This window comes from Lissotriton vulgaris, chromosome 7 (genome assembly GCF_964263255.1).
Source record: "Lissotriton vulgaris chromosome 7, aLisVul1.2, whole genome shotgun sequence".
NCBI lineage: Eukaryota > Metazoa > Chordata > Amphibia > Caudata > Salamandridae > Lissotriton > Lissotriton vulgaris.
The window spans coordinates 895,746,791-895,761,173 of record NC_141695.1 but is presented as its reverse complement, the minus strand read 5'-3'; the positions used below and the strand labels follow the sequence as shown (position 1 = coordinate 895,761,173).

Here is a 14,383-nt window from a genome sequence, read left to right as displayed (position 1 = left end):
CGCCTCCATTGTGCGGGCTAGCCAGCGGAGACTCTGCACCTCTGACTTTTTATTTTTTGTGGCGGGCACTGCTTTGCGTGCTGTGCAATGCATGGTGGTCCTTGTACAAAACTTACAGGGCAACCCTGTTGTTCCAAATGAAGAACCTGGATACACATTAAGTACAACAGAATATAGCACCAATGAGAGCCATGCAATTAATCCAGTATTGGAACTTCCATAGATTCACATGCTTGAATCTTTGCCTGTCGTCATGATAGGAGTCCCAGGTACCTTTAATATCATTTTCAAACATAGACCAAGCACAACACAAAATAAGTTTACAGCCGATTGATCCCAACCAGCAAAGTTAATTTAATACAAAATTCAGTAGTAAGTTCTGTTCAGCATACAATCTTCATGACAGTTGTTCCATAAATGCATTTTTGATACAGCTACAGCCGACACGTGTTTCATCGCCGTTCGCGACTTTTTCGTGGCTGTTGACAAGATCATACAATTGTATTACAATCAGATGGAGAGATATAACCGATTTTCTCCTATAGATCTTTACTCATTATACTTCAACTATAAATGATGTGCCTGAGTAGAAAAAGAGAGAGAAGAATAGTCCCACATCTCTTAGCATTGGCAATCATACACAAAAGGAAAATAAGAAAGTAATTGCCAAAGCGAGGAATCTCCTGTGATTTTTTTAGGAAGAAGTGAATAGAACATAAAAAAGAATGTGAGAAGTAATATGTGAAAAAGAAAAAAGGCCAATGCAGTTGCCCTGAGAAAACACTTGTTTCAGTGATTCTAAAAAAACAATATTATATTATAATATGTATAAATACCTATTAGGTAATTTTCAGTTCAATAATTCGAGATCATCAAAATCGATCGGTCAAGGCACACGTGTACTGAATTCAATGGTCCAGAAACGGGATAAGAGGTTCAACAGAGCACCCCTATATGTCGATTTATCCTATTGAGGATTTATAAGAAAGCAAAAAAGGAAGAAAAGGGGGGAGGAGAAGAAAAATAAAATAGAATAAGGATAATAATATTGGAAGAGTTCAGACGTGATCTCGTGTTGGCCAAAAAGACACAAATGTAAATGTAAATGTGGGTGTACTTGTAAAGCGCACTGCGACTCCATGGAGTATCCTGGCGCTGAAGACCGCTGGGGAACCCGTCCTGGTTTTCCCTGTGAGATGGTCCCTTTCTGGGTATATCCAAGGTGAAACCAGGCATCCCCAGCGTCAGTGGGGGGCCGTTGTAGAGATGAGGCAAGCTTAATGCCCAGAGTTGCCGAGTGTGTTCCTTGGTTAGAGTAGGCACAGAGGCGAGAATTATCGAGTCCGTTTTGGCCCTGGTCCACGACCCTGCTGCGTCGGGAATTGAACCCTGGTTCGGGCCGTTCTCTGCTTACGGGTCTGCCGCCTCTAATCAGTGAGCCACACCACTCCACAAGAAGAAATATATATACTGGAGATGATATTGTACATTTATGGTGCGGTAACTAAAACCCTAGAACACATATTTATCAGTTAGTCCCCATCTTCAAAAGTTTTAAGGAGCCAAACAATCCTGTTAGCGAGCTATTCTAAGCAGCGCCACACTTAACAAGTTAACATTTAAAATTTACACAGTGCCAAAAGACAAAATGAACTTTAGGGTTTAAGAAGGTGTTTTTGCTAGTCATACGTTTACTTCAAATTCTATTCTACCTCGGTAAGCGTGACGAACGAAACAAATAATTCTGCCGGCTATCCGGCTAATATGCTTTTATCTGCAAGATTCTATACCTTTGCGTGCTGTGCCATGCATGGTGGTCCTTGTACAAAACTTACAGGGCAACCCTGTTGTTCCAAATGAAGAACCTGGATACACATTAAGTACAACAGAATATAGCACCAATGAGAGCCATGCAATTAATCCAGTATTGGAACTTCCATAGATTCACATGCTTGAATCTTTGCCTGTCGTCATGATAGGAGTCCCAGGTACCTTTAATATCATTTTCAAACATAGACCAAGCACAACACAAAATAAGTTTACAGCCGATTGATCCCAACCAGCAAAGTTAATTTAATACAAAATTCAGTAGTAAGTTCTGTTCAGCATACAATCTTCATGACAGTTGTTCCATAAATGCAATTTTGATACAGCTACAGCCGACACGTGTTTCATCGCCGTTCGCGACTTTTTCGTGGCTGTTGACAAGATCGTACAATTGTATTACAATCAGATGGAGAGATATAACCGATTTTCTCCTATAGATCTTTACTCATTATACTTCAACTATAAATGATGTGCCTGAGTAGAAAAAGAGAGAGAAGAATAGTCCCACATCTCTTAGCATTGGCAATCATACACAAAAGGAAAATAAGAAAGTAATTGCCAAAGCGAGGAATCTCCTGTGATTTTTTAGGAAGAAGTGAATAGAACATAAAAGAGCAGGAAGCAACTTTTTAACTTTTAGCCGTTTCTTGCTTGTTCTTTTGCTTTTTACAGTCAGAACACTACTGACACTCTGAAGCTTTCATGACTTATGTACCCTGCCGCCAGACCATAAAATATACGTATTGGATGTGAATAGACGACTATTTTACGCTCAATATAAGGTGAGCACAGTTAGTTTACATTTTTCTAACCAAAACTTGGTAAATAGATGAGATAGACTTCACCCAGAGGCCTGGATAGTAGAGGCTATCTCAGGTTGTAGAGATTTTTAGATAAAGTACAACTCAGGGTGTTTTGCCTACTGTTTGTTCATTGTTTTTTCTTTCAATAACATTGTTCTATTAGGTACTATATATATAGGGATTGGTTCTCTGAGGCCACCGTGGTTTATATTATCCATAACCCGTTTAAACTAAAGCACCAAACAGAGAATTTTAAGTAAACGTATGACTAGCAAAAACACCTTCTTAAACCCTAAAGTGCATTTTTAGGTCGAGCCTAGACGAAAGCAAAGCAAAGCTTTGCTGTCTAGGGCGACAACTTATGTTGTTACTTTTGGGGGAATGTGGACAGCAGAGTGCCACGCGCTTTTTCTGGCCGAGATTGTACCTCGTGGGCGCGCACGTCGCCGTGCCCCTCACGTGCCTCATATTCCCATGCGCACACAGCCAGCCCCCATACCCCTGCTCACACACCACACAGGCACACCTAAACACGCTGCCGGCCCCCCCCCCCCAACCACACACACACACGCAGGCAGGCACACACACAGGTACAACACACGCAGGCACATACAAGCGCCCCCCCCCCCCCTTACATACATACACACACGCGCACACACACACTCCCAACGCCGCTCACCGGGGCTCACCGGGCACACGCAGGGCTTCCATCATGGGGGGGGGGCGGGCACCGTTAATGTGCCCCGACGCCCCCCCTCACCGGCTCCTCTCGTCCTATCCCTCCGTGTCCAGACTCCGCAGCCCGCTCCTTACTCTGCCCCCTTCAGGACATTTCCTGCGTGTCAGGCCTCTCCTTTCCACCGGCCGGAAATCCTGTTTGCGTGTCAGGCCTCGTTTTCACCACGCATTTTTTTGTTTTGTTGCTGGCTTGTCTAGAAAGACGCTACAACCTCGTGCAAAGCGCTGCTGCCAGCTGGGGCGCGCGGAGCTCACGTCATAGTTTTTGTTACATTACATTATTTTAAAGTTCCAAATGTAAGCGCTATAGGGTCTCGAGTGCCGCATTGTCAACGTCTAGGCGCTTTCTATATAAAGTGCAGCATTTCAAACAACCCTGCGGCAGTTAAAACAAGTACATAAAACAAAGGCTTTCGAAGGAGCGGCTTCAGGGCACTTCGTGATCGTTGAAAGAAACGGAAATTCTGCTTCAATTCTTCTCGGTTAAAACGCTTTAATTTAATTTGAAAAACAAACTCGATAGACATATCACACTCAGTGAGCCAGAATAAACCAGGTAGCATTTCATTCTGGATTTAGAATAGGTGGGCGATCTCTTTATGGTAAATGCTTCGTTTTTTGGGGGCGTCTCCGAGTCCTGTCGTTGGGGGGGGGGGGGGGGGGGCAGACGTGCGCACGCCCCCCGCCCCCCCCCCCCCCCGGCCCCCTTCATCCTTGTCAAAGCAGCATTGCTGCCGGTTCCATCTGCCTTGCTGTTCAAAGTCCCCCCCCACCCCACCCCACCCCGACCACGAATGTCTGCGCATGTCCCGATCCTCGTAGCGCCGCGCAGATCAGGGCGCTACTCAGGCTCTGTCTGAAGCCGCACGAGCCAGCAAACTGGATTTTCCGCCTGACATAAGCATAGACATTTAAAACAACCGAGGCTTGAACCTGCTCTTAAGGACAGTGAGATCCAGGCAGGAACGGCGATGAAGGGGGCGTTTATTTTCGTGATATGGGGCTGCATAATCTAGGCTCATATAGATATGTATATAATAACATGTATATGTGGTTGTAGTGAGGCAGTTTAATATAGCTTGCGCACATTTCTGCTCGTGCCTGCAGTCTGCACCCCCGTTCCTCATTTCACCTTTCCGTGAATGTGTGAATAACACGGAATTAAGGCCTCTCTGGTGACGCGCAGCTGGTGCCGATAGGCTCGCTCCACCTGTGACGGCTCCTGAGAGAGTGTGTGCTTGTCTCATCCTGGTTGTGTCTCCACGGACGCCTGTCTCCTGAGGCAGGCTTCTCAGGGGTACATCTGATTGTCACCTCCGTACTGCGTGTGTGTGTATGAGAGAGGGGGGCAGATTGTGAGAGGGATTGTGTGTGTAAAAGATAAACAGACAGATTCTGTGTGCGTGAGAGAGATCATTTGTGTGTGTGGAAATAATTGCAAGTGTTTGCATCAGAAAGATTGTGTGCGAGAGTGTGTATGTGAGAAAGTGATACTTATTGTGTGTGTGGTCGAGAGATTATGTGTGAGCGCTGCGTTTGTGTGAGATTTTAAGTGTGTGTGCACGATAGATACAGACAGATTGTGTGGGAGAGAGAGAGACTGTGTGTGAGAGAGAAATTGTGTGTGGTAGTAAGATTGTATGTGTGCGTGTGACCCTCTGTGTGTGTAATGTAATTACAAGTTGTATGGCTATTGACATTGTAAATGACAATGCCATTTATTTATCTGTTTTTAAAACCAACACATAAATAAAAATGTTGTCATTTACAATGCCAATAGCTCTAACTTTGGCAAAGGCGAGACCGTTGCATTGTAAATGCTTGTGTCTTTTGGCACTGTGTACATTTTAAATGTTCACTTGTTAAGTGTGGCGCTGCTTAGAATAGCTCGCTAACAGGATTCTTTGGCTCCTTAAAACTTTTGAAACTGGGGGCTAACTGATAAATATGTGTTCTAGGGTATTAGTTACCGCACCATAAATGTACAATATCATCTCCAGTATATATATGTTCGAGGCATGTGGGCTGCTGAATTCATATCTGTGCATAGATCGCCGCCTAGTGTTGTGTCCGGATGATTGCACATTGTTGTCCTGGAAGAGTCTTCGAAGTATCACGAGATAGGTGGCTCCTCCCCTGGACTACAGTGCGCATGGGCATCCTCTCCATCTTCAGATTGTTTTTTTCCGCCATTGGGTTCGGACGTACTTTCGTTACTCGGAGTTCGGAAATAGATTAAAAACTTTCTAAAGGCCAAAAGGCCTTCGGGGCGTCGGTATTGTTCTTCGATCGGTGCTCGGTGCCAACAACTTTATTCCTGTTTCTACTCAGGACATCGAATCGGGCCGCGTGGCCTTTTCGACACCAAGGCATATCGTCGATGGAACGAAGTCCATTCAAGAGATGCCCCAACTGTAACTCTAAATACCCACACATTGATAAACACCTATTGGGAGTATGAGAACAATGACCAGTACAATTATCTGGCAGGCAATGACCAGGACATACAAACTCAGCCATGGTCTGACCCTGTAGATCCTGGAGACTCTCAAACAATTCCAGACAATACTGCATAACCTATTAAAACATCGCCTACAGAGGACACAGCTGCCTTCAACGCACTGATAGAAAGGGCAGCATACAATCACCATGTGGAGATGCATGCAGATCCCATTGATGAAGACTTCCTCTTTGACACTTTCAGCACCTCTGAAAAAAACGTCAAAACATTGCCAATGCTAAAAGGGGTGCTTAAACATGCAGGGGACATATTTAAAGAAATAACCAGGGCACGGGTCATTAACCCTAGGATAGAGAGAAAATACAGGCCAGCACCGGTTGACCCTACATACATTAAGGGACAACTGCCTTTAGACTCTTTGGTCGTCTCCAATGCACGTAAACGTGCTAATTCACAAACCTCGGGCGAAGCTCCACCTCCAGACAAAGAGTCCAAAATTTTGGAGGCTTCAGGCAAAAGGGTAGCTGCTCAAGCAGCTAACATATGGAGAATTGCAAACACGCAAGCCCTGTTAGCCAGGTTTGACAGGGCGCACTATGACACACATGAGCAAATCTTCCAACATCTACCATACCTTTATAAGGAACAGGCAGAATTCCTAATACAAGAGGGAAAGCTAATATCTAACGCCTCCATCAAATGTGCCTTAGATGCAGCAGAAACAGCAGCCAGGGCTATCAATACCAGTGTCATGCTCAGAAGACATGCGTGGCTACGCATCTCTAGGTTTAAAAATGAAGTTCAACCCACTTTACTCAACCAACCTGTAAACCCTGACTTTTTATTTGGTCCTGATGTGGACACAATATTGGACAAAATGAAGGACACCGAGACAGCCAAGTCTAAGGGTGCCTTGCAGTCACCGCAATATAGAGGCGGTTCCTTTCGTCGCTCTGGCAACAGAGGAGCTGCTAGAGGAGCCTCAACACAGCAAACCTCTTACAATAAAGGCAACACGCAAAGCACCTACAACAAAAACAGTAGAGGTGGATACCGTGGCAATAACACCAAGGGTAGAGGACGAGGAAATAACAACACCAGATCCTCTACCAACACCAAACAGTGATTTCTTGTCACTGCCCCCAGACCATGTAACATCGGTCGGGGGAAGATTACAGCAGTTCCTGCCAGTCTGGGAAAACATAACTACAGACAGGTGGGTGAGGCAAATTATACAGCATGGCTATTGCCTACAGTTAATCTCCACTACACCCAACATACCCCCAAGACAACATCCTAGGTCCGCAGAACACCTACACTTATTGCAGCAAGAGGTCATTAGCATGCTACAAAAGGGGGCCATAGAACTAGTACCCCTAGAACAACAGGGCACAGGGGTATACTCTCTGTACTTCCTAATCCCCAAAAAGGACGGGTTCCTCAGACCGATTTTGGACCTCAGGCCCCTAAACCAATACATCTTATCAGAGCATTTCCACATGATCACTCTGCAGCAAGTGTTGCCACTGTTGCGTCAAGGAGACTTCCTCGCAATACTAGACCTCAAAGACTCATATTTCCATATACCAATACACCCGGCCCACAGGAAATATCTCAAGTTTACAATTGTAAATCAGCACTACCAATTCAAGGTCCTCCCTTTTGGGGTAACAACAGCCCCAAGGGTGTTCACCAAGTGCCTAGCGACAGTAGCTGCACACCTCAGAAGATAGCATATACATGTCTATCCATATCTGGACGACTGGCTAATACAAGCGCAGTCAGCCCAGCAATGTGCCAGCCACATGTCACGCACTGTTCACCTCCTGCACAGTCTAGGTTTCTCGCTGAACTACAAGTCCCATCTTCAGCCTGCCCACATACAGCAGTATCTGGGAGCAACAATAGACACTCTGGCAGCAAAAGCACAACCAAATTCTGCCAGAATAAACAGCATTCAAACGCTCATCCAAAAGTTCAGGCCACAACACTCACTCCCAGCACGAATGTTTATGCAACTGATAGGCATGATGGCCTCATGCATCTTCATAGTCCCTCACTCAAGACTTCACATGTGTCCGCTGCAGGAGTGCCTAGCACGGCAGTGGAACCAGGCTCAGGGACAATTAAACAACCTAGTGTTGGTGACCAGTCGTGCATACAACTCTCTGCATTGGTGGAAACCACAAAACCTTTGCAAAGGACGACTGTTCCAGGAGCCTGTACCACAAATTGTGCTAACGACGGACGCATTCCTGATAGGGTGGGGAGCCCATGTCATCCACCACACAGTACAGGGCCTATGGACCACGCAGCAAAAGAAACTGCACATCAACCTGTTAGAGCTGATGGCAATTTTCATGGCAATGAAAGCTTTCAAAGTAAATCTGTGCAACAAAACCGTGTTGATTTAGACTGACAACATGACTGCAATGTACTACCTACAGAAACAGGGAGGAACACACTCTCCGCAGCTGTCGCATCTGGCTCAAAAAGTGTGGAAATGGGCCATCCAGAGAAACATTTTTCTCATGGCGGAACCCCTCCCAGGCAAGGACAATCAGATAGCGGATCTGCTCAGCAGACACAGCCAGCAAGTGCACGAGTGGGAGATTCATCCCTCAGTGCTTCCAACAGTGGGGACAACCAGCGATAGACCTGTTCGCCACAAAAGAAAACGCAAAATGCCGGTCCTTCGCCGCAAGGTTCCCACACCCGCAGTCTCAGGGCAATGCAATATGGATGAACTGGTCAGGCAAATTTGCCTACGCTTCTCCACCAGCACCGCTGATACCGCTGGTGGCACGCAAATTGCGCCAGCACTCCATGGCGCTAATCCTAGTTGCTCCAACATGGGCGAGGCAACCGTGGTACACCACGTTCCTAGTATTTTCCGTGGTGCCTCATCAAAGACTACCACTGACACCCAGTCTCTTAACGCAGAGCCATGGAGACATTCAGCACCCAGATCCGCAGCAGCTGAACCTTGCAATCTGGCTCCTGAAGTCCTAGAGTGCGGCTACGTCAACTTACCTCCTGGCTGCATGAACATTATCAGGGAGGCAAGAAAGCCTACAACAAGAGCATGCTATGCGTCAAAGTGGAAACGTTTTGTCATTTATTGTAACAACAACGACATAAACCCTCTAGACGCGCCCATTCAAAATATCATATGCTATCTTTTGCACTTACACCGCTGCAATCTAGCCTATACGTCCATACGGATACACTTAGCTGCCAAAGCGGCTTACCTTCAAAACAGGCAGCACCTTTCACTATTCAGAGTGCCTGCAATTAAGGCATTCATGGAGGGCCTCAAACGAGTGATCCCCCCCAAGACATCCACCTTCACCTGTCTGGAACCTAAACGTAGTTTTAACCAGACTAATGGGACCACCTTTTGAGCCTTTACACTCGTGTGAAATACAATTTTTAACATGGAAGGTGGCTTTTCTCGTAGCTATTACTTCGCTTAGAAGAGTTAGCGAGCTGCAAGCCCTAACTATTCAAGAACCATTCATTCAAATTCACGCAAATAGGGTCGTGCTTAGGACCAACCCTAAATTCATGCCCAAAGTGGTATCCCACTTCCACATCAATCAGACAATAGAACTGCCAGTGTTCTCTCCAAATCCACAGTCGGTACCTGAAAGGGCCCTACACACACTAGATGTTAAGAGAGCTCTCCTATATTACATAGACAGGACAAAAGATTTCAGGAAGACAAAACAGTTGTTTGTTGCCTTTTCACCACAGCACAAAGGCAACCCTATTTCAAAAAATGGTTTTGCTAGATGGATAGTTAAGTGCATCCAAATATGTTACATTAAAGCTAAACGCACTTTAACAGTTCCCCCAAGAGCGCATTCCACACGCAAAATGGGGGCATCCATGGCTTTCCTAGGAAACATTCCTCTAGAGGAAATATGTAGAGCAGCCACATGGACTACCATACATACATTTACCAAACACTACTGCGTAGATGTACACTCCAAGCAGCTGTAGGACAGGCTGTTCTCAAAACTCTTTTTCAGACTGCTGCAGCTGGCACAGGCAACCACCGCTAGGGGAGAGACTACTATATATTCTATGCACAGATATGAATTCAGCAGCCCACATGCCTCGAACGGAATATGCTACTTACCAGTATGCATCTGTTCTTGGCATGTAGGGCTGCTGACATTCATATCGCCCACCCTCCTCCCCGGTGCCTGTAGCAGCTGTAGCATTCAATATTACTTTGTTAGCATGGACATCACTTACTGTATCATACTCCATCTCTGCCACAATGGCGAAAAACAATCTGAGGATGGAGAGGATGCCCATGCGCACTGTAGTCCGGGGGAGGAGCCACCTATCTCGTGATACTTCGAAGACTCTTCCAGGACAACAATGTGCAATCATCCGGACCCAACACTAGGCGGCGATCTATGCACAGATATGAATGTCAGCAGCCCTACATGCCAAGAACAGATGCATACTGGTAAGTAGCATATTCCTTCTTCTTGTGTCTTTTTGGCCAATACGAGATCACGTCTGAACTCTTCCAATATTATTATGTTCGAGGCATGTGGGCTGCTGAATTAATATCTGTGCATAGATCGCTGCCTAGTGTTGGGTCTGGATGATTGCACATTATTGTCCTGGAAGAGTCTTCGAAGTATCACGAGATAGGTGGCTCCTCCCCTGGACTACAGTGCGCATGGGCATCCACTCCATCCTCAGATTGTTTTTTTTCCGCCATGGGGTTCGGATGTATATTTGTTAACTCAAGTTCGGAATCGATACAAAACTTTTTATTTGGCCAAAAGGCCTTTAGTTATCCTCGGTATTGTCTTTGCGATCGGTGCCCAGTACGTGTTCCAGCTCTATCCTCGAGCCGGACGTCAAGAAGAGCCGCGCGGCTTTTCATCACCAAGGCCCGGTCAACGCCAGAGGCCTTATCGACTACCCATTATGGAACGGAGCCCGTTCGAAAGATGTCCCGTTTGCAACTCCAAGTATCCTCACATCGATGTCCACTCAGTGTGCAACAAGTGCCTGTCGCCGGATCACGATGAAGCCAGCTGTATGGCTTGTTCTCGGTTCCGCTCCAAGAAGACGATTCGCCTTTGACGCGCAGCGCGAAAGGAGGCCCAGCAGACTGCACCCAACCCGGTGAACATCTTCGATGCCGAGGAAGATGAGGGAGTCGAGCAGGAAGTTCAAGAGAACCTGTCTGATCCTGCATCGGAGATCGACTCCAGTTACGACGCAGATGTGGAAATGGTCGATAATGAAGACGTCGTCGACGAGGTAGGAGACGACGATGAGTCCTTTGGGGCCGTGGAAGATAGCTCGAGCAAGGAGCTAGGCCCAACCTTTGGTACGGAGGCCGAGACCAAAACACTCTATAAGGCTCAGGTCGAGGGATCGCCACATGGCTGTACCCGAGATCAAACGCTTGGTTCTGCAGCCTCGCCTCAAGGCCCGACTACGGACACTTCCAAAGAGCCATCGGTTGACCGATCGAAATCGAAACCAAAAGCATCGCTGTCTACAAAACCGGAAGCACCGGAAACGAAATCTAAATCGAAAGTGCGTATTACTTTGGTCGGATTGAAAGCTTCTGAACCATCGGCACCGAGGAAACAGAAGAGTGTTATCGACCCGGGGAGGTCGCTAAAGGGTGTCGAGCCGAAGGCCGAGGCACCGGAGAAAATGGTCAAGGACGTCGACCCGAAGAAGTCTGCCCCGAAGGCCGTAGACACTAACAAGGGACTCAAAACTCAAAACGTTCTTGATCCTAAACGTCGACTCGACAAGGCTAAGGGCAGTAAAGACCTCGAGTCCACGAATAGCAGTGGCTCTAAAGACCCCGCCGAGTCAACACAGCCATCCGCCTCTTTTTCGAAGCAGTTGTCGGACTCGCTGCAACGCATTAAAGAAAAGGCCATTGTGGTCGGGCCGAAGGCCAATCCACCCCCGAAGCCGGTCAGTAAACCTCCGAAGTCGTCGGCACCGATTCAGTTCACTTCCGCCGAAAGTGGTACCGAAAGCGTTCGCCCCTAAGACGGGCGTCGAAGCAACCAAAAAGGTGTCCATGGGGCCGAAGCCTACAACTATGGAAGGGGCCACCAAGCATCGACAGCCTCCGCAGGAAGATCAGTCGAGGCAATTCATTGACGCTGAGACGGGTAGACTTTCCATTTACAAGTGAAAAATCGCCCCAGAACAGCCTATGGAGTCATATAAAATTCCATTGAAGAAAAAGAGGGATTCTGCTAAGTCACCTCCTTCTTTTTGAACCTATACAACCACATGGACAAGACACTGCTCCTATTTCACCCACATACTCAGATGTGGATGTAGGGGATGGTGACAATGAGGATTACAGTTATCCTGTAGACACTGATCCAGAAGATCACACTGAACCCTGGACAGACGGTGTTGACCCAGGGGATCCACAAACTGCCCCGGACGGTCATGTCTATGCTATTAAAACCTCACCTACAGAAGACACGGCTGCTTTTAATGCACTTATTGAGAGGGCAGCAAAAAATCATGATGTCCAGCTCCATGCTGACCCTATTGAAGAGGACTTTTTGTTTGACACCTTCTCATCCTCGGAGAGAACTGTCAAAACTCTACCCATGCTTAAAGGTGTCCTAAAACACGCTGGAGACATCTTTAAGGAGACCACAAGGGCAAGGGCAAGGGTAATCAACCCCAGGATTGAGAAAAAATACAAACCAGCACCTGTGGACCCTACGTATATCAAGGGACAGTTGCCGTTGGACTCTCTGGTTGTTTCCAATGCCCGCAAAAGAGCTAACTCGCAAACAACGGGTGATGCTCCTCCCCTGACATAGAATCTAAAGTGCTAGAAGCATCAGGGAAAAGGGTGGCAACTCAAGCGGCCAATGTCTGGCGAATCTCCAACACACCGGCACTCTTAGCCAGATATGACAGGGCTCATTATGATACACTCGAGACCCTGTTACATAACTTGCCAGATGAGTATAAGGAGGCAGCAGAGATGATAATACAAGAAGGGAAACTTATAACAAACGCATCTATTAAGTGTGCGCTGGACGCAGCAGACACTGCAGCCACGGCGATTAATACAAGTGTGATGTTACGAAGACATGCCTGGCTGAGAATCTCCCGCTTCAAGCCCGAGATACAAACCACCATACTCAATCAGCCGGTTAACCCTGATTACTTATTTGGCCCAGAGGTGGACACCACCTTAGAAAAAATTAAGAATGACACAGAGACTGCAAAGTCTATGGGGGCTCTACAGTCGCAGAAGTTCAGGGGTGGTTCCTTTCGTCGCTCCAACAATAGAGGAGCTTCCAGAGGCCAGCTGGCCCAGCAGACACAATACAGTAAAGGAGGCACGCAGACCTCCTACGTCAAACACAATGGGGGTGGCTATCGTGGAAACAGCACCAAGGGCAGAGGTCGTGGAAACAACAGCTCCCGATCCTACGCCACTAACAAACAGTGACGTCTTGTCACTGCCCCCCGACCATACCACACCGGTCGGGGGGAGACTACAACAGTTCCTGCTGGTCTGGAAATCCATCACTACAGACAGGTGGGTGAGGCAGCTTATCCAGTACGGTTATTGTCTGGAGTTAACATCCACTCCACCCAACATACCCCCAAGACACCGTCCTATGTCCGCAGAGCATTTACAATTATTTCAGCAGGAGGTAGTCAGCATGCTGCAAAAAAGAGCCATAGAGCTCGTGCCTGTAGAACAAAAAGGTACAGGGGTCTACTCGCTGTACTTCTTGATCCCAAAAAAGGACGGGTCCCTCAGACCGATACTGGACCTCAGGCCCCTAAACCAGTACATTCTATCAGAACACTTTCACATGCTCACATTACAGCAGGTTCTACCGTTACTCAGTCAGGGAGATTTCCTCGCAACACTAGATCTGAAGGATGCATATTTCCATATACCGCTACACCCGTCACACAGAAAATATCTCAGATTTACCATTCAGGATCAGCATTATCAGTTCAAGATCCTCCCTTTCGGAGTGACGACAGCACCCAGGGTGTTTACCAAGTGCTTGGCGACAGTGGCTGCACACCTACGGAGACAAAACGTTCACGTCTACCCTTATCTGGACGACTGGCTTATCCAGGCAAAGTCGGCCCAGCAATGTGCCGCCCACATGTCCCACACCATTCACCTTCTTCACGATCTGGGGTTTTCACTGAATTATCCAAAGTCCCACCTTCAGCCCGCCCACGTACGGCAGTACTTGGGCGCAACAATAGACACTCTGGCAGCCAAAGCACAGCCAAATTCAGTGAAGATCAACAGCATGCAATTGCTGATACGGAAATTCAAACCACAACACTCGCTTCCAGCACAAGTGTTCATGCAGTTGATAGGCATGATGGCCTCCTGCATCTTCATAGTCCCGCACGCGAGACTACACATGCGTCCGCTTCAGGAGTGCTTAGCACGTCAGTGGAATCAGGCTCACGGACAATTGAAAGACCTAGTGTTGGTGACCGGTCGCGCATACAACTCTCTGCATTGGTGGAATCC

The 14,383-nt window shown here is 47.1% G+C and overlaps 1 protein-coding gene across 3 annotated transcripts in view; it reads left to right on the top strand.

Moving 5' to 3' along the window:
• Positions 1–14,383, top strand: part of HMGXB3 (HMG-box containing 3) — a 558,172-nt gene that overhangs the window by 249,523 nt on the left and 294,266 nt on the right. The gene's annotated exons all lie outside the window — the stretch shown is intronic.